Below are 19,315 nucleotides of genomic sequence, written 5' to 3'. Positions count from 1 at the left end.
ACAAAATAAGTGCAGATAACAGCTGAGTTAGAGAGATAACTAGACAACTGGAGGCATAAAGTACCTATGCAGGGAAGGATTAATCTTGCCCAAAGACAGGTTTGTCTTTTACCTTTGGCTCCTAGGAGGTAATCTCTAAGCTTTAGAAATGGCCTGCCTGATAAGAGTGTCTGTTTACAGCCCTGGTCTGTTTTTCTAAGTGGTTAGAGAATCAGCCCTAACACAGAAGGGTGGAAGGTTTGATTCCTGGTCAAGGACACATGCCTGGGTTACAGGTTCTATCCCTGGCCCAGGTCAGGTTGAGTGCAGGAGGCAGCCAATCAATGTTTCTTTTTCTCTCTTCCTTTCTCCCTCTCTCTACCCCCTCCCTCCCTCCCACTCTTTCTAAACTTCAATGGAAAAAAATAACCTTTGGTGAAGATTAACAGAGAGAGAGAGAGAGAGAGAGAGTGTGTGTGTGTGTGTGTGTGTGTGTGTGTGTGTGTGTGAGAGAGAGAGAGAGAGAGAGAGAGAGAGAGAGAGAGAGAGAGAGAGATACTGTTTATAAACCTGGAGCATGCCAGATAGTCTGTATTAAAAATGTGGTTAGAGTCTAAGGTAAGGTCAGACACATTGGTGGTCAACCACGTCTATATACTGAGCCCAATAAAACTCCGGACACCAAGGTTGGGGTGAGCTTCTCTGGTTGTCAATACTCTGCATTATCATCACACATTATTGCTAAGACAAGTAAGCACTGTTCACACAACTCCACTGAGAGAGAACAACTGGACACTTCTGGCTTGCACTCTTCTGGGACCTGCCCTATGCCTCTTCTCCCTCTGTTGATTTTAATCAAAGTCCTTTAACTATAATAAATCATAACTATGAGTATAACAGTTTTTAGTGAGTTCTGTTAGTCTATTTAGCAAACTATTGAACCTGAGGGTAGTCTTGATTATCCCTTAACTTGCAACTGGTGTCAGAATTGAGGGTGATCTTAAAGACTTCCAAAGTGTGTAGTACCCAAATAAGAAACTATTTTATGTCTCCAGAAACTAAAATGGGATTAAAGGTTGCTCAGCCTTAGAGTAGGGACAGAAAGAGAAAATACACTAAACTGACCAGATCGTTCCCAAAAGGAACTGGAATGAGAGAAGGCTCTACAAAGTAAATAAATAATTTTTTTAAAAAAAAACTTAAACCTCTGAAAATAGAACATATTTAAAACTTTAAACCCAAACTAAAATTATGAGAGAATACTATGAAATATTATGTTCAATTCACCTCAATAATGTATATATGGAATTCCGAACTTCCCTCACACATTTTGAATGAGAGTTCCTCATGGAAAAACAAGTATAAAGGGTGGCCAGAGCAGGTAAAGCTGCCAGATGGTAAAGAAAAGGAGTCCCAGAGTCATGGTCCTCAATGAGGACAGCTCCCCCTTTTAACCCCGGGATTTCGGGGCACACAGTCAAGTTCACCACCTCAGTACAGGCTGAGAAAGGAACTAGCTTTCAGCCCATCTGATGTCTAAGACAACCAAGCTCCAGAATCCACTCGTTATGTAATGACAAAGGAGAATGAATCAAAAAAGAAAAGGGGACCCTTAGGTGCCTCATCATGGCCAGGGTATATATTTCAAAGTGAGGAGTGTTTGAGAAACATTATGTTTCTAACATCTTGAAGGTGAGAGTTATATAACATCCCAAAGAACAAAGCATCATTTTCTTTCCCCTTCAGACTATTCTGTTTTCCTCTCAACAGCTTATGTATACTATATACAACAGCTGATGAAGGATAGGTAGGTGGGTTCAGTAGCCTGTTTTTTGAAAGTTGAGAAGGCAGCCATATGCAGAGCAGCATCTGTTGCAGGCTGTAGCTGCCTACTGCCAAATGTTGCTCTGCATGGTTTGCAGAGCCATCCTCGGAGCTGGAGGCATGCCCCAGCCATCTGAGGACTCAAGCTCCAGTTCCTTTGTATTTTAGTATCCACTCCATTTTCTACAAAGGCAAGACCCTGACACACTGGGAAAACTTAAGATGTCACAACAGACTGTTTTCAGGAACCATGTGTCCCAGAGCCAAATAAAAATTTAGATTTGGTCTAGCTGAGATTTTGCTCTGTGATGATTTCAGGAGACCCATGGAGGTGAATGTGTCCCTGCTTGGTCCTCGTATCTGTTTTATCTTCAACCTTTTCACCTCAATCAACTCATTGGAGGAGCTTTTTCAAAGTCATGAATAAGCCACTCATGAAAATCCATTTCTCAAATTTCTAAATTTGCAAATCAAAGAAAACAGATTTTTGTTTCATTAAAGAAGCAAGGCTCTGCAATTTATAGATTTGAACATTTTCCCAAACCAGGTGATTCCTTGTCCTTTGACAAGCTCTGAGTGTTCTGAGTGCTTTTCACACATGGAGAACACAGACAAATAAGATCACACCTGGGCTTAGATTGGAATCACCATACTGTACAAATCTATCAAATGACCATTGATTTTAAGTAGCTTCATTTAGGTTAGTAGCAATTCATTACCAAGAATATTTATAGAAAATATATCTCCTATTAAGTAAGGCAAATCTTTGCTTAAATTCCTGATACCCACCTCTCTCTCTCCCTCTCTCTCTCTCTCTCTCTCTCTCTCTCTCTCTCTCTCTCTCTCTCTTTTTCTCTTCTTGCTTTTCAAAGCCTGTTCTTCCAAAAGAAAATCAGCTGAATTCTATAATATCTTAGGAATCCAAAATGTAATCAGAGATCTAAGTAGGAAACATCTATCTATCAGTCCTTTCATATATATGCATTCTCATTTAAAAAGCTGATGATCATTTGGGGATCAAATAGTTCAGGAGACTGTTGTGGTCTCTTAGCATCTGATGGGGAAATGAAATCTAAAAAGGTATTCAGGCACACTTTCTGAACCATATAACCTCTCCGAGGGCAGTGTGACTTAAATACTCTTTAATGATATCTCTAGAAAATGCTCTAGCTTCATGCCTGCCAAGATCCAATCTCAAATGTCTAACAATCACTAGTATTGAATTAAAAATCACCGGTATGCTTTATTGATAGGTCTTCCTCAATTACTCCTCCATTCATTATCATCACTTGGCTCTACCACAGAGTGACCAATTCTTACCCTCTATTCCCATAGGATAAAGTCTCAATGTTATTACCTATTCTGTCTTGACATTTAAGAAGCATATAAGTCCTATTTTATCAACATCCTTTTACTTTCTCATGAATATTTCCTGAACCAGTCTTCTCCCTTAGCATGCAGACAGAGACACATAAGCATTTTTATCCAACATATCTCAGCATTTAGTATTTATTGTTTTATATGCACAGATTTCAAGACAAATCTACAAAGAGCAGAAGCCAGACCTTTTGAAAAAAAAAAAAAATCTACAGTAGGGACGGCATTTCTATATTTCAGAACACTATCAGTAGATATTTTTAAAAAATCATTAAGAACTCCAGGAGAAGAAATTTTATGATATAATTTTGAGGATAAAGTACAAAGAGAATAAAATTTAATGAACTTTCATTTTGTGTAAATACAACAAAACTTTGGATTTATGGAACTGATAACATCAGGGAACTCATTTAATTTTATATAACCCAAGGTCCCAAACTTAAAGAATTAATCTGTTAAGTCATTACTCTGTTAGATTTAGGGCCAGAAACTTTATGAAATATGTATAATATGCCAAGACGCCAACCCTAAGTGGCAGGGTGCAGATTGCAGTTTCAGCTGATGCAATAATAGGAAGGAATGGTTTTCTCATAAATGGAAGAACGTGGTCTCACTTACAACAATTTTCCTATTGTAAATAGGAAAAGGCACATATGAGTTATGCATTCTTTTTTTTTTAATATATATTTTATTGATATTTTACAGAGAGGAAGGGAGAGAGATAGAGAGCTAGAAACATCAATGAGAGAAACATCGACCAGCTGCCTCTTGCACACCCGCTTCAGGGGATGTGCCCACAACCAATGTACATGCCCTTGACCGGAATCGAACCTGGGACCTTTCAGTCCGCAGACCGATGCTCTACCACTGAGCCAAACCGGTTTCGGCAAGAGTTGCGCATTCTTAATGTATTTTTCACTTGTCAGAAAGCTGTCTTTAGGGGCTGATCCCATGAATGAAGCAGGCCCTGGGAGTTCTGGGAATGTCCTCAGGAACACAAGGAAGAAAAATGTCCAAACGTGTCTGAAGCCAGGTGAAGAAGATATCTTCCCACCAGACCTTGGAGTTGAGGGTAATATAAAAAAAAAATAAAAAATAAAAATCTGTAAACCAGGATGCCGCAGCTGACAATGTGGTCAAAAGTGAGAGGAGTCAGAAAACATGCTAGAAACAAACTAGGACAGATGTGCAAGGCAGGGATTCCAGCTGTTTCATACCTTTTACTTATTTTTTATCATGGTGTTAGGTCCAAGATGAGACAGCTGGAACACTCAAACTAGGGTAATTTGAGGAGGGCATAATAGGGGAACTATTTACAACGATGTGGGTAGGATGTAGAAAAACTAGAAGGAATAGCTCAACACCTGTTAGAGGTAACACCTGAGCCATTATTACTCCTGGGCCCAATGGAGTGAAATGAGGGAGTAGTCATTGGTACTTAGAAAAAAGTAATAAACAGAAAGCCACCTGGAGACCCTAAGACCTCAGGTTGAGGGACACAGACAACCTGGAAGCAACACCTCAGAGAGGAAGCTAGAGAAATGAATAACCAGTCCTCTATCTCCTCCCTCTGATTCTCTGCTGACTGAACCCAACCAGAAGCCAGAGGACACCAGAGCTTGTTTGTGCCATTCATATGAATCAGCCTCCCATTGCCCAGAGCAGGGTGAAGAAGGGTAGAGAGTGAAAGCAGAGAATCCAGCTAATGCTATCCACCTGTAAGTAGCTGAGTCCCATTAGAAAACCTGCAACAAAACAAGAAAAATCAACTCCTGAAAGAAGTTTGAAGTCTCCACAATCCTCCTGGAGCAATGTTGGATTCAGTCAGTTTAATGCATATCTTCAAACAGTTAATAAAATTGATTCTGCACTCAACACTGGAAGCTGAAAGAATTGACATAGTTTCTACTTCCACACATCTTTAAATCCAGTTTGTTCATATGATTAAACAAATTGAATTTCTAATATATGGTAAGACAGAGATATATTGCATCTATGCCTTAAAAGTAAAAGATTCATTTCAAAACTTTAAAGAGTACTATAAGAGAGAATGTTATTGATTTTTTAATGATGTGATAGTACCTATGAAGAACATCATGAGTTTACAGAAGAGAAATAATACATGCACAGAAATGAAACATCAACAATTCCCAGAGATTTGTCTTAATCCCTTACCAGTTACTGGGTGTTGCCACTGCAATGGCAGCACTTTGAACTTCACCGTCAGTCCTTGCTCCTTTCATCATAGGTTTCATACATTAAGTTGAGGCCACAAGTAGCCTAAATAGTACATTTGTGTAAATTAAGAAAAATGGGTAGACAAACTAGGAAATTGCACCTCTTTGAGGGTGGAAGCAGCCACATTCCAGGGCACTTGGCTTGATAACCAGAGGGCAAGTTGGATTTCAACTCCCATCTGTGCCCCTTGGCTGGGCCTCTTGTGTAGGACACAACTTGCATAACTATAAAAGGAAGCTCTGCATTCATTAATTCATTCAAGAAATAGTTATTGTGTACTTATTATATACTAAGATCAGCATATGCTTTGCAATATTTTAGTTTTCAACTTGAGCTAAGAATTACAATAAACAGTTATGGTTTGAGTAGGCCATAATATTAAACTCTGAGTTAATTCTAATTAAATTCTTTCATTATAATACTATTAGCTGCCAGGAACCAAAACATGAAAGAAGCAAGAAACTCAATAGGTCATCCTAGCCGGTTTGGCTTAGTGAATCGAGCATAGGCCTGCAGACTGAAGTATTCCAGGTTTGATTCTGGTCAAAGGCACATGCCCAGGTTGTGGGCTCAATCCCCTGTAGGGGCATGCATGCAGGAGGCATCCAATCAGTGATTCTCTGTCATCATTGATGTTTCTATCTCTCTCTCCCTCTCCCTTACTCTTTGAAATCAATAAAAACATATTTTAAAAAATTAACAAGTCAATAGTTTAACAGTGAACTACAGTACTACTCCCTAGCAAAACCAACCTCACTTTCCCATAACCATGAACTGCTTTGGGACCTTATTCTGTTCTCTCTCTCTCTCTCTCTCTCTCTCTCTCTCTCTCTCTCTCTCTCTCTCATCATAAAATATTTTTAAAGCACACTTTAAACCTCTCCTCCATATAAATGCAGGTTACTGCAACAACCTAATGCAATTCATCAAGAGACCAACTGAGAACATCATGTTGGAGGCAAGAAATGCTACCATATGGGCTTTTTAAAAATTCAATGGAATAAGACAGAGCCAATTTGGATTTTACATCTGTCCATGGAACTAACTTAAACTGCATTAAAGCAAAACTTCTCTGTTCCTCGGTTCTCTTGTTTATGTAATACACTTTAATTATATCAGTAAAGTCTTCTTTAGCTCTAACTTTCTGTGGTTCTTGTATTATTAGACAAAGAAAATGTGTTATTTTTACACAGAGGATGCCAAACTTTCTAGTTTGAGTATTCTCTTAGGATATCTATACAATGATATTATTACTGCTTTAAGTTGTGTCCCCAGTCTCCAAAATCAGACATCCCAATGTCATTTCCTCTTTTTTTCCCATAGCTGAGCTTCACCTTCTGCAACATCTATAATCCCCCTGGTAAAGGAGTTCTCCCTCTTGCCCTCTAAGCCACCTGCTAATTGGCATGTGATGGAGCATCCCACCTGTACAATACCTCTTTCCTGCTAATAAATGACACAAATTAAAATGATCACACTTACCATATATTCCACTTGAGATTAAACAAGGGAATGTTTTATTCTGGTAAGTATATTCCAGCTGTAGGAAGAAAATGTTAATCAGACATTAAAGATGCCAAGAAAAATAAATTTAATATGTAAGTAGCTACTTTGAGTAATTAGCTATTTACTATTTAATAAATGCTAAATAAGATCTCCCAGTTTGCTGCAACACTGGAGAAATAGTACTTAGAAGGGCACAATGACAGGTTAGTGTTGACAAGAGTCTATAGCCCCAAATAAATGTCTAAAAGTTTAATCAATAGAAGACCTAGCATCAGAGCTTGAAGCAAATAGAAATGGGTTGGGTGTAAGGGAAAAAGATGATGGGACAGCTCTTATAACAGACAGAGTTACACATAATTCTTGAAGAAGCAATGAATGAATCTGAACCCTGACAATAAATCATTACTTGGGTATAAAAGGCAAGCTGTTAGGACCCTGATATTTTCTGGGTGCAATGGTTAACTTTGTGTTAATTTGGCTGCCCTAAGAAATGCCCAGATAACCGGTAAAACATTATTTGTAGGTGTGTCTGTCAGGGTGTCTCAGGAAGAAATTAGGCTTTGAGTCTGAAAATTAAGGAACAACGATCACCCTCACAAATGTGTAAAAAATCATATTTCCTTTGTCTAATCATACAAGAATGACAAAAAGTTAGAGCTAAAGAAGACATAACTGATGTAATTAAAGTGTATTACATAAACAAGAGAACCAAGGCACAGAGAAGTTTTTATTCCATCTGTTGAGGATGCTCGTAGAACAAAAGGCAGAGGAAGGGAAATTTTTGCTCTTTCTCTTTCTCTGAGCTTAGGAAATTCACCTTTTCTGCCATTGAGCATTACTCCTTGTTCCCAAGCTTTTGAATTCAGATGGAGATCTCAACCCTACAATTCTCAGGCCTTCATCCTGAGACTGAATTACACCACTGGCTTTCCTGGTTCATCAGCCTGAAGATACGGGGCTTCTTGGCTTCCGTAAGTACTATGTTGGCCAAATCCTACAATCTCTCTCTCTCTCTCTCTCTCTCTCTCTCTCTCTCTCTCTCTCTCTCTCTCTCTCTTTCTCTCTCTCTCACACACACACACACACACACACACACACACACACACACACACACTGGGGTCTCACATCACAAAACTGAAAATAAATGAACCAAAAACACAAGCAGCTTATCAGAGATTCGTATGTGTGGAGGTAGGCTAGAAGGCTGGGAGGCATGTTCTTACTGGTCCATCTTGATACCACGAACTCACTGGAGATGAAGACCCGATGCTTGAGAGTCCAACAAGGGTGAAGAGTTATGTATTCTGTGACTTCTCCAAAGTAGGACCCCCATTAGAACTCCCTTCAGAAGTCATTATCAGTGTCTAACAAAACATGCAGCTTTGCTGATGCTTCTGGGGTTAACCATGGAGCAATACAAGTCTCTTATTTCCCATATTCACTTCTCAGAAGAAACATATAAAACAAAATAAAACAAAGCTGGTTACTTTCTCCCTTAAAACAACTACGTATATACATGTTACTTGACTAGAACTAAGGACACTATTTTGAAAAGCGTTTTCTACTTTTCAGGCTCTTGCTTACCCTTTCTTCCATTATTTTTCTCCCTGATTTCAAAGCTTTTATAGAAGCACACTTTACAATAGCTAAGATTTAGAAACAGCCTAAGTGCCCATCAGCAACTGAGTGGATTAAAAAACTGTGGTACATCTACACAATGGAATACTATGCTGCTGTAAAAAGAAAGGAACTCCTACCATTCGCAACAGCATGGATGGACCTGGAGAGCATTATGCTAAGCGAAGTAAGTCAGTTGGAGAAAGATAAATATCACATGATCTCACTCATTTGTTGGATATAATGAACAACATAAACTGATGAACAAAAACAGATCCAGAGACAGAGAAGCATCAATCAGATATCAAACCTCAGAGGGAAGGCAGGGTAGGGTGGGGAGAAGATGGAGAGATCAACCAAAGGACTAGTATGCATGCATATAAGCCTAACCAATGGACACAAACACTAGGGGTGTGAGTGCATGAGTGGGAAGGAGGAATGGGGGAATAAGAACACACATGTAATACCTTAATCAATAAAGAAAATAAAAAGAGCAGCAAAAAAAAAAAGAAAGAAAATAAACAGAGCAGAAGAAAACAAACAAACCATCATCTTACATCGTGAAATTGTATTAAGGCTTATCTCCAGGTGTGTACTAAATAAGGAAACTGGGGAGACAGTATGTATAGTGGCTGTACTCAGACTCCAGAGCCCAAATGCCATGGAGTAATTTGCTCAAATTCTGTGGCAGGAACCTCCAAGTATAAGATAAATAGATGCAATTACACTACTGACTTCATAACTTTACAGGTCTATTGTGAGGAATACATATGAAGAATGTATACATATGAAGTCCATAGAACTGTACTGACACAGTTATATTAAATACTATTGTTTTTCATTTTTACAATTTATAAAAGAAATTCTACTCATTCTAAAAATTTTGAGAATTAGAGAAAAGGAGACAATGAAAACCATGTATATTCCTAAGATTCAAAAATGTCCATTGTCAAAATATTATCAATTTACCAATACTACATATATACACAGATATTTTTAAATTTTTAATAGAAATAGTGCTATACTTTATAATTTTTTTTCAATTTTTTTCATTTAATATTATGAATATTTTATTTTGGTCTTAGTATTCTTTGAACACATTATTTTAATGGGTATATTATATGTTACCATATAGCCATGACATGATTACCTTACCATATCTTCACTGAGTACTGAGCTTTTAAATAACTTCCAGTTTTCCACTATTACAAGTAATTAAATATTTTTTGTTCATTTCTTGATTGCTTCTGGTATAGAAAGTGAGTTCTGAGATGACTTTCTGGTCATCTCTATAATCAATGCCTTTGTGAGCAGAGAAAGTAGCCCAGTTTTCTGCTTTATACTCATCCTGGTCATTAAGTTAGAAGCTGGGAATGGGGAGGAAGGCAGGTCAACACACCTTTCTAGATTAATGAGGGTGGTCTATTTCATGAAGCCTAACAAGACCAGGTCAGAATACAGGCATGTTTCATCTTCTTTGGCCTCAGAGTTAATAGAAATTCATTCCAGGTTCTGGAAACAGGTTTTCTATATTGTTTTGCCTTTATTTTAATTTATTTATTTATCAATTAGGCTGACCACCTCTTTATATATTTCCTAGCCATTCTGCTTTCTGTTATGGATTATTCCACTTATCCATAAGATTTTATCTCTTTTGCATATTTTACAATTATTTCTTATATATTTTAATTTATTCCTTTATTAGAGATGCTGTTAATATCTTTTTTCAATCAAATATTTGGCCAAACTCTATTTTAAGAAATGCATACTTGTTTACTATTGAAGGAATTAGAATGGTAAAAATAACAGAAAAAGGAAGACACCTGCAATAAAGCCTACATTAACAATTGTTAATAAAAAAGAAAGAAAGAATGAAATAAAGTTTTAAAAAACATAACAGACATGTAGCTCTCTCATTTTCTTGTCTTTTCCAGGTGACTAAAACATTCTATTCTGCCATTTCTAGGTTTTATTTTTCTAACAGCAAATAACCCTTTTTGCTGTTTTATAATTCATATCATTAGTGATAGTGATAATAGTAGTCATAATATGGCTTTTATTATAAACATTCTGCATTAAAAAATTCCATAACTGAGAAACTATAATAGTACATCCTTGGCTTATAATGATCAAAGATTATCTGGATCTTTCCATGTTATTAGTGTTCTTAATAATTCTTTCTTCTCATACCTTTTATCCTATTCTTTTATATACTTGTTGATTTTTTTTCTATTCCTACTTTCTTATTCTTTAAGATTTTGATGTTTGAAAAAAATGGTAGCAGAAAAGGAAAATGTGACGCCCTCACTTCCTACAACCTCTCAGAATTCTGGGAGGAGGTCAGAGCAGTCACAGGTTTCCCAGCAACAGAGGAGATTACTATACATAATCCCAGGTTAGGATCACAGCAGCAGTATTGCTTTGGCTCCACCTATACTTGAACACTTGACCCTGCCAACATTTTGGGCATACAATGTCATTTAGTCTATTTTATGACTAAATTGATGATTCTTTACTGATGGTTACTGAACAGAAATGTAGATCAAGACCAGTGAGTCTTAAAAAGTATGTAAATAAGAATTGCTCAAAATATATGTGAGGGGTGCTGGTGAATGTTTTTTCTCACAATGAAGTTTCTCTATGTGTAGAAAGGTATGTATCAGAGTGGCATTCCTGGCCTTCATCCCTTGGCTTTGCTTATCAGCAGAAAATGAAGTGGCTTCCTAGTGATTTTGAAAGGAGAAACATGCACATTAGCCCAAGTGATTATGCCACTTCCTCATGGGATCTAGATGGCCTCAGAGAGCTGACATTTTCTCCTCCTCCATTCCCTCAGTCTGTAGTCCTGTGGCAAGGCCTTGCTGGTCCAGCATTACCTCTGGCTGAGAGGATGCTTTCCTAATCCTTGGGCTCAGCATTAGAAAGCGGGCTTACTCATGCACTTAAACTATCTCTTCCAACCTAAATCTTAAAGGTAATCAAAGTCATATGATAAATCCTTTTCCTTATTTCTCAATCAATTTAGAATTTCAGAGATGAAGAGAATACTGAGGCTCCCAATCAAAAGAGATTTGTAAGCAATACAGGTAATTCATTTCACCAGCAGGCATTTTGATTTAGTTGGTTTAGGGTGGGACAACTTCTAGAAATCTCCATTCTTTTTTTTTTAATATATATTTTTTTTATTTTTTACAGAGAGGAAGGGAGAGAGATAGAGAGCTAGAAACGTTGATGAGAGAGAAACATCGATTAGTTGCCTCCTGTACACCCCCCACTGGGAACGTATCCACAACCAAGGTAAATGCTTTTGACCAGAATTGAACCTGGGACCCTTCAGTCTCCAGGATGACACTCTATCCACTGAACCAAACCGTTTTGGCAAAATCCCCATTCTTAACAAGACTCCCAGGTAAAAATGGAAGCATTGTTTTAAATGCATTTAGGAATGGTTACTATGATCCAACATCAGGAAGATTTTTAAAATGTAGCTCTTCAAAGTTACTAGAATTTTTAATTTAATTTTATGTAAAATTTTTATAGCAAAAGTTAATATTTATTGAGTAGCCAATTTTTATTGGTCACACTGTCATGAGCTTCAAATAAATTATTCCAACATTTACAATAACTATAAAGGCATGTATTATTTTACCCCAAAGTTTTCCATATGAGGAATCCAAGACTCAGAGAAATGACTTTCTAGTAAGTCATTTATACTATTTAATCTGAGGTTGACTCAATTATAAAACAAAAGGATTCATCAAGATCCAGGATGTATATTACCATTTATCTGGTTTTCTTCAATGAAAAACTACTAACTGATAGTGATTTCCCCCCCCCAATTTAATGACTTTCCTAAAGCTTTGTAACCAACTAAATGACAGAAAGTTTTCAATTGGCATCTGTTTGATTTAATTTTTTTTTCACCACACTAGTCTGCTTTCTCATTTATACCTATATGTATTCATGAAATGAACCATTAATCAGCAGGTCCCAAAAACTAGAGTTTACTCCCTCCTTCAAATTGCTACAAAAAATAATCTCATTCCACATTCAAATTATTGTCTCCCGATCATATTTGGTACATATAATTTTTCCCAAATAATATAGTAATAGTATATCTTCATCAAGAAAGTAGGTAGATGAATGAAAGGGAGATAAGCACTTTTGAGTTGACTCCATGTTCTCTTCCCAGTAGTTTATAATAATTAGTAAACAATTTATTGTTACTTTTTTATTACCTAATTTTTTTACATAGTCATCAGGAATAAAAAGTATTGGTTGAATGGTGAAATGAAAAGAACACCAAATAAAAAGAAATTGGAATAAGGTTTCTGAAATTCATCTTTTTACTTTCTAGTAAGTCATTTATACTATTTAATCTGAGGTTGACTCAATTATAAAACAAAAGGATTCATCAAGATCCAGGATGTATATTACCATTTATCTGGTTTTCTTCAATGGAAAACTACTACTAACTGATAGTGATTTCCCCCCCCCCCCCAATTGATTGAGGGGCATAACTGCAATGGTTTCTCAGTCCAGGGATCTAGAAAGCTACAACCAGGTGAGCAGAGTTAGTATGCAATCTGAACCCTATTTGCCAATATTAAAATAGATCATATCTAAAGTATTCCCAATCTTAAGTCTAAGATTGTGTCAGTAGAGACCAAGCACAGTAGCAATTAAGTGAAAAACCTTAAGCCAGAACATAACACCTAAAAATGTTTATCAGATTATCAGAATGCCTTGTGTTTAATATAATCACTTAGATATAAAAAATTTCCATAACCAGTGATTTTTTCCCCTCTGAAAAAATGTGGCTTGATCTCTCAGTGAGGAAAAGAGTAGAAATTTCCTGCCCTGACATCTCTCCATCAGATTCTCTGAAGCATCACAAGCAATGCCAGCAGAGTTATTTATTTATGAGACCTAAAAGAAGAGCCCTACAATAAACATAATGCTTATTCATTTCAAAGCCCCTGGGTATTTGCTTTAGGGCAGGTGGAGCAACCACCACAAATGCCACCAGGGCCTTGTTAGTGAGAGAATGTCAGGCTGCTCCCCAATATAACACAGTTTTTCTCCTTCTTTCCCAGAAGCCCTTTCTAGAAATCATACCTCATTAGTCAGGATCTTCAAGCAAAGATACCTCAAAAATCAAGAATCAGGAAGTGAAAACTCAGAAAATTGTCCATCAGGAAGACACCCACAAAACTATTATTCAATCCAGAAATTAAGAATAAACAAAATAAGCAAACAAACAACATAAACAGACTTGGATACAGAGAACAGACTGATGGCTGTTAGAGAGGAGGTGGGATTGGGGGCTTGGTAAAAACAGTGAAGGGATTATGTAATAAAAACCAAAAACCAACCAACAACAAAAGAATACTCACACACACACACAAAAGTATGGGGTGGAGGAGGTAGAAGAGGATATAGGTGGATTAATGGTAATAAAAGGACACTTGACTTTGGGTAGTGAAAACACAGTATACTATACAGATGATATACTATAGAATTGTGCACCTGAAACCTGTATAATTTTATTAACCAACTAAAGGTCCAGTGCACGAAATTTGTGCACTAGCGGGAGAAGGTCCCTCAGCCTGGCCTAAGCTTGCCTGCTTGCTGATCCTTACTGCTCTGCTTGCTGATCCTTAGCCCTGCCACAGAAGCAAGAGAGACTCCTGCCACGGTCACTGCGCTCACCAGCCATAAGCCTGGCTTCTGGCTGAGCAGTGCTCCCTCTGTAGGAGTGCACTGACCACCAGGGGGCAGCTCCTGCATTGAACATCTGCCCCCTGGTGTTAGTGCACATCATAGTGACCGGTCATTCTGGTTTTTACGCCATAATGGTTGCTTAGGTTTTTATTATATACACTAGAAGCCCAGTGGACAAATTTTGTGCACGGGTGGGGTCCCTACACCTGGTCAGCAATCAGGACTGATTGGGAAAGCCAGCTGGCTGGGGGAAGGGACCTCAGGAGGTTGGCTGGCTGCTTCCCCCACATCGGGGGTGATCAGGGGGCCAACTGGCTGGGAGGGGGGGGGGGGCAGAAGGAGGAGAGGAAAGGGACTGCTAGAAGTTTGCCAGTTGTGGAAGGTTGGCTGTGGGAGCACACTGACCTCCAGGGGGCAGCTCTTGTGTTGAGAATCTGCCCCCCTGGTGGTCAGTGCCTGTCATAGCAACTGGCTGACCAGTCATTCGGTCATTCAATTGCTTAGGCTTTTATATATAGATGTCACCCCAATAAATCCAGTTCATGACATTAAATGTCCCAGGTTTCTAAATGATATATTACTCATGTTCAAATCCATAGGCACTTTTGTGAGTCTCATCAAAATTTGGAGTTAACATGTTCATCATCTGTGCATCTAAATGATATATATTTTTTCAACCCTCTCTAACCTTCTCCCTACCCCGCCCATATAAAACTGATGAAACAGTATCACATGTTCCACTTCTGAGTGTTCCTTCCCTGTGTGATACGTATTTTCCCTTTGCTGATAATATAGGCTTCCTGCCACCTGTGACCCAATACGTTTAAGTTGTTTGTTTGCTAATAGACACGAAGCTCTCATCTATTTAGCCCCGGACTTGACCCTCAAATGCCTCATATGCTAGAGTCTAATAATTTCCCCTGAGTTCTAGTTACAGCATGCACCTGGTGTTTCCTTTATTACCAGAAGCTTTCCTAGCAACACAATCCTCTGCTACATCCAAAAGCAGAGACACAACGTGTTTTAAGGATGAAAGTCAGGTATTCACAGAATGTAGAATTCAAGAACTCCCTGTCCTTCCCTGCCACACATATCCACGTAGAACACCTTGTGTGTGCTTTCCCTGACAGTTTGAAAGGGCCTTTGAGGTTTAATCAGTAGATAATGGCAAAGGGATAACACAATGTTCATAGAGGGAATTCTTATCTCAATGCTCCTGCCAGCAGAACATCAAAGACTGCATACTTTGCAGTTTATTTAGCTGTAAGGAATAGGGGTCAGGGTGATTCTCAGGTTACTATATATAAAAATACTACTTTCTCAACTCAAAGTGATCTCTAGACAATGTGGAACAGCAAATTGTAAGAAGTTCAAGGTGAAATGTTTCTTTTAAGGGAATACATCCCTTTCCCCTATAGTTCATACTACAATAATTTCGGAATTACTAATCTTGGTCCTTTGGGTGGATATTCCTTTTTACTTTTATTTTAGCAAATTATCATTCCTATGTAAGTCAATGATTAAGAATAAAAGGTAATTCTATATTTATGCACCAAAACAAGGGAAAAAAATATGTATCCATGACTTAGTTATTAAGCAAACACTGATTTTTTTAGAGTAGTTAAGACTTAGATTCATAAGGATAATTCAAGAATTTTGTGAAAACACTCATTTGAAAATATAACAATGTATATATTTAGCATATTTAACATATATTTTGTGTAATTATTCTCTAGGTTTCTATTAGAAATTCTATTTAGCATTATTGTATTCAAATTTGCTACAATAAATACATTGAAAATTACTTTGCTGCTGCTAATGTGGTCCTTGGAACTGCAACATTGGTATCCCTGGGAGTTTTGAAATGAAATGTTTTGCATTCCACTCCTAGTAATTCAGAATCTGCATTTTTTAACAAGATCTCTAGGTGGGTTTAGATATACATGCAAATGTAGCAAGTTTTGGGATAAGGAAATGAGCCTGGACATTATCTGTCCCACAGACAAGGTCTCAGATTCAAGCTTCATGACTTTTGACTTTAGACACATTTCCAAATTTCTTTAAACATTTCTTTTGTAGAAGTCTATAGCAATATATGTTACAGGATTGATAAGATATTAAATATAGTTAATATACATGAAGAAAAGTAATTAGCACAGAATCTATAGTCCAGAAATTTTCAATTAACGTTCCTCTCAACCTCTCTAAAGGTTTGGGCTGCCAAAATAGACTAATACAGAATTTAGGTCATTGACCTGCACATATGATCTACAAATATCTCCCCCTTACCCAGAATTACTATTACTATTGTGACATCTTAATAGATACTCTAGTTTTCTATAGTAGACCATTTTAAAATATATATATTTTTTATTGATTTTAGAGAGGAAGTGAAAAGGAGAGAGAGATAGAAACATCAATGATGAGAGAGAATCATTGACCGGCTACCTCCTACATGCCACCCACTGGGGATCAAGCCCGCAACTGGGCATGTGCCCTGACAGGGAATCTAACTATGACCTCCTGGTTCGTAGGTCAACTCTCAACCACTGAGACACACAAACAGGGTAATAGTAGACCATTTAAATCTTGATAAATGAGAACTAAGTTAATACAAGAAATCCTATCTTTTAGATAAGTAGAAGAAAATGGTGTGCTAAACAATTTTTTTTTTATAAAAGTGCTATAGGTTACATTAGTAATATTAATTGCTCACCAATAACTCATTAATTTATTTATAATACATTTGTTTATTGGCTTCTCTATTATTTTATTTTAAAATCTACAGTGAATACTTAAACCACTGTAGATTTTAAAATCATGCACTTTATTTTCCTTTTCTAAACAGGGCGCAGTTGGAGCTTGAAAGGTGTGGTAGGTAGCTACCAGTGTGTGGGGGAGTGAGTGCAGGTCCTGATGGAGGGGCAGGGAGAGGATGGACTGGGATGGGCTGGGATACCTCCAGGTCAGAGTGACTCAGAAATAGTGGAGTCAGGTCCCAGACATTGCAATTGGGACACTCTTCCCAAAGGAAGCTCAATCTATCAGGTTCTTTGGAGTTCCAGACAGTTGCAAGGACTCTTGGGATGAGAAGCACATGTTGTCAAGGTACCAGGGGCCCCACAGCCCAGACAGGTCCATAAGGAATCTAGCTCACACCACCTATCACACAAACCTCAGTTTTCATCCACATCTCACATCCCCATCCCTCAGAATAACAGTGAGGCCATGCCTCACCCCAGAGCCCCAGCCAAGTGCTATCTAAGTCTTTAGATCAGTGTTTTTCAACCTTTTTTGGGCAAAGGCACACTTGTTTCATGAAAAAAATCACGAGGCACACCACCATTAGAAAATGTTAAAAAATTTAACTCTGTGCCTATATTGACTATATATAAAGTAATTCTCTTGAATAGGAATCGAATAAACACAAAGAAAGTATTTTATAATTACTTTATTATGAAATATTAAGTAAACAAAATAGTGAAAAATTATAAAATTCTTGTCTTGTCTGCACCTACGGCACACCAGGCAACATCTCGCGGCACACTAGTGTGCCGCGGAACAGCGGTTGAAAAACGCTGCTTTAGATCGTCACACAGAAAATAAAGAACATTTTAATAATAAATAATCTTAGTTGATTATTTTATAGTACAAACTTAAAATGTTCTTAAAGATCAGAAAATGGAGGTCTCTGTGTAAGTCTGAAGAAAAGGGGTCATTGAGACATGAGCTACTCTTGAAAGATGAGCATAATGAAAATGTTCATAGATATGGGGGGAAGCACTTATATGTGGACACAATATGATATCTAAGATTTAAAATTACCTGTATAAACTTTTTGTCATTATATTTAATTTGATTTAATTTGCATTTGAATAACTCAGGAAACCGGTAAAGACAGATGTTGCTCTCTAAGGCATACATACATATGCACCCTAAATATGCCAAAATTTAGCCTAAAATCCTGGATAATTTTAATTTATCTACTTTTTTATTGATAAAATATAAGAAGCTAAACCTATATTCAAAGCAATGTATCCATCTTTTAAAAATTAATTATTTACAAATATTTGTTTTTAATCCTCACCAAGGATATGTTTTTTCTTGAATTGAAAGAGAGAGGGAAAGAGGGAGACACATGAATCAGTTGCTTCCCATATGCACCCTGACCAGGGATCAAAACCAAAACTTGACCAGGAATTGAAACTTCAACTTTTTACTGTGAGCCACTTGGCAAGGGCTACACACATTTTCATTAACCAAATTGTCTGCATATATGCAAAACCAAAACTTTTAAATCTAAGTTTGATGTCTTTAGTCAATCTTGGAAAATTTTTAGCCATTTGTTTTTTAAATTGTGTTGTTTTTTTTAGTCTCTTTTGGATTCCAGTTATTCTTGTTTTGTACATATGTGTCCTACATGTTTCATATTCTTTTCGGAATTACCTATCCTTTTATTCAAAGCTTCCATTTGGACTTTCTGCTTCCTTCATTCACCAGGGGTTCTTTATGGATATTTAGTTTTTACTTTTAATTATTGTAGTTTTAAATTGTTATTTAATTTAACATTTCTAGAGATTCTAATATTCTGCTAAAATTCTTCACCTTTGTGCTTTATTTTATTGAACACATAAACTTAATTAATTTTAAATCTATAGTAAATACTCTAATAGCTTGATCTTCCAGGTGCCCATTTTAGTGTCTGTACTTCCTCTTGCTTTTGCACATTCCTAGTTTATTTTCTGATATACTCAAGTCATAACTTCTATGCACATTGATCATAGATTAAAGGTAATCCATTCAAAATTTCAATAGGATTTTTGGTTAAATTGGCAATTATATTCTGAAATTGATAAGAGAATTAAACTACTCAGGCAGTATTGAAAAGGAAGGACAAAGTAGGGGTACTTAATCTACAAAATAAGGTGCTTTATTATAAATTTATAATTAAGACAATTTAATGTCACCATAAGGACAGGAACATGGACCAATGAAATAGAACAAAGATTCCAGCCTTGGACCTATACCTACAAAGTCACCTGGTTTATGA

The 19,315-nt window shown here is 37.1% G+C and overlaps 1 long non-coding RNA gene across 1 annotated transcript in view; it reads left to right on the top strand.

Moving 5' to 3' along the window:
* Positions 1-3,888: 3,888 nt before the first annotated feature.
* The window catches only part of LOC311616863, a 569,237-nt gene continuing 553,810 nt past the window's right edge, over positions 3,889-19,315 (top strand). Inside the window, exon 1 of the long non-coding RNA XR_014794007.1 lies at positions 3,889-4,024. This is a non-coding gene — a long non-coding RNA (uncharacterized lncRNA). The remainder of the gene's footprint in view (positions 4,025-19,315) is intronic.

The sequence above is a fragment of the Pipistrellus hanaki genome (genome assembly GCF_964339955.1).
Source record: "Pipistrellus hanaki genome assembly, chromosome: 2".
Lineage (NCBI taxonomy): Eukaryota > Metazoa > Chordata > Mammalia > Chiroptera > Vespertilionidae > Pipistrellus > Pipistrellus hanaki.
This window is presented reverse-complemented; position numbering and strand designations above follow the sequence as displayed.